Source organism: Lissotriton vulgaris, chromosome 8 (genome assembly GCF_964263255.1).
Source record: "Lissotriton vulgaris chromosome 8, aLisVul1.2, whole genome shotgun sequence".
NCBI classification, from domain to species: domain Eukaryota; kingdom Metazoa; phylum Chordata; class Amphibia; order Caudata; family Salamandridae; genus Lissotriton; species Lissotriton vulgaris.
This window is the reverse complement of record NC_141696.1, coordinates 701,170,574-701,173,167: the sequence shown is the minus strand read 5'-3', so window position 1 is coordinate 701,173,167 and position 2,594 is coordinate 701,170,574.

The following is a 2,594-nucleotide window of genomic DNA, read 5'->3' as shown; positions in this document are numbered from 1 at the left end:
CTCATTACCTTCTAGTGGGAGCCTAAGCCTGAATATATTTTCTGTCAATATGAAAGTAATATAGATCACATTGTGTTGGTCATGATAGTTAACAAAAACTGTCTGCCTTCAACACTACTCAAGCCTGCTTTAGATCCTGGTGCTAGCAATGTTCCATTTGAGGAATTTGCTTCCTTTGAGGTTGAAATGCACTATCTCACTTTAGAGTGATAGTGTTTCCTTCTCACGGAAGAAAGCTCATTTAACCTCTTCCCCTGCACTTTGCATGTTGGGCTCTGATACTCAAGATGGATTGGTATTAGGGATAATCTCTATTTTTTTATCCCCAGCCCACTTTCAAAAAGGCCCCTATGCTTTGAGTTGTTCAGAGTCCTTCACCATTACCCCTCCTACTTGCCTTACAAACACAGATAGTAACCTACTGCATAACTTCTGAAATCTCATCCTCCTGTGTGGTCAGCTTCCACAAAGACAATTGGTCCACTGATGCTCTGACATCATAAAGCTATAGCAAGAATGTTGCCTGACCTGAGGGCCACTCTGTTGCCTTGCAAGCTGACATCATAAAGCAAAAAAAATAGATGTTGTCTGACATGAGGGCCACTCTGTTGCCTATTAAGCAGTAGGATACATTTATCTTGGTAATTAAATGAGTAGTAGGGCAGACAGGATGCCCTACTGCAAACTAAGATGTTAAGATGAAATAAATTGGGGCATTTTTTGAGACTTCTGAATTTGTATGAACGTACAGTTGAGCATAAGAGTCTAAACTTTACTATTGCTGAACTGGTAGGAATTGGCTGAAATTATGATGGTAAATATGCTATTCATCGTTTTTATTATTCCCATTAACTGTAGCTTAACCCTTCCTCTCTCAATTTATCAGCTGGCTTAATTTCTACCAGTGTACCATATCCAAAAACAAATGAATTGAGAAGGGTTCACTGCCACTTGGCTGGCAAAAAGATCAAAATATCTATGTCCCAATGTATGTGCTACAATTGTTTAGAGAGTGTTAGCAAGTGAGGCGTGGGATTAAAAGAAGTATGGGAGGTTAAAAACACAAATTGGGAATTGATTTACTAATGAGCTGTTGGTTTTCACAATAATATAGACTCCATAGTATTGATCTGTTTACCCTTTATAAAAATGGTGCTAACAGTGGACTTTTCCATCTGCAGATTATACTGAATGACCAGCAGTGGCAGTGTTTCACCACAGAATTTGTCTGCCTTGCCGAGACTGAAGAAAAAAAAAAGCAAGTCCTACGGCATACGGCATCATTTGACCAATTTATATGGTAAGTCAAACTCACAATCATTCCTTTAGGCATTAAAAAAACGTTCACAGCATTTGAATTTCCTCATTACCTTCTAGTGGGAGCCTAAGCCTGAATATATTTTCTGTCAATATGAAAGTAATATAGATCACATTGTGTTGGTCATGATAGTTAACAAAAACTGTCTGCCTTCAACACTACTCAAGCCTGCTTTAGATCCTGGTGCTAGCAATGTTCCATTTGAGGAATTTGCTTCCTTTGAGGTTGAAATGCACTATCTCACTTTAGAGTGATAGTGTTTCCTTCTCACGGAAGAAAGCTCATTTAACCTCTTCCCCTGCACTTTGCATGTTGGGCTCTGATACTCAAGATGGATTGGTATTAGGGATAATCTCTATTTTTTTATCCCCAGCCCACTTTCAAAAAGGCCCCTATGCTTTGAGTTGTTCAGAGTCCTTCACCATTACCCCTCCTACTTGCCTTACAAACACAGATAGTAACCTACTGCATAACTTCTGAAATCTCATCCTCCTGTGTGGTCAGCTTCCACAAAGACAATTGGTCCACTGATGCTCTGACATCATAAAGCTATAGCAAGAATGTTGCCTGACCTGAGGGCCACTCTGTTGCCTTGCAAGCTGACATCATAAAGCAAAAAAAATAGATGTTGTCTGACATGAGGGCCACTCTGTTGCCTATTAAGCAGTAGGATACATTTATCTTGGTAATTAAATGAGTAGTAGGGCAGACAGGATGCCCTACTGCAAACTAAGATGTTAAGATGAAATAAATTGGGGCATTTTTTGAGACTTCTGAATTTGTATGAACGTACAGTTGAGCATAAGAGTCTAAACTTTACTATTGCTGAACTGGTAGGAATTGGCTGAAATGATGATGGTAAATATGCTATTCATCGTTTTTATTATTCCCATTAACTGTAGCTTAACCCTTCCTCTCTCAACTTATCAGCTGGCTTAATTTCTACCAGTGTACCATATCCAAAAACAAATGAATTGAGAAGGGTTCACTGCCACTTGACTGGCAAAAAGATCAATATATCTATGTCCCAATGTATGTGCTACAATTGTTTAGAGAGTGTTAGCAAGTGAGGCGTGGGATTAAAAGAAGTATGGGAGGTTAAAAACACAAATTGGGAATTGATTTACTAATGAGCTGTTGGTTTTCACAATAATATAGACTCCATAGTATTGATCTGTTTACCCTTTATAAAAATGGTGCTAACAGTGGACTTTTCCATCTGCAGATTATACTGAATGACCAGCAGTGGCAGTGTTTCACCACAGAATTTGTCTGC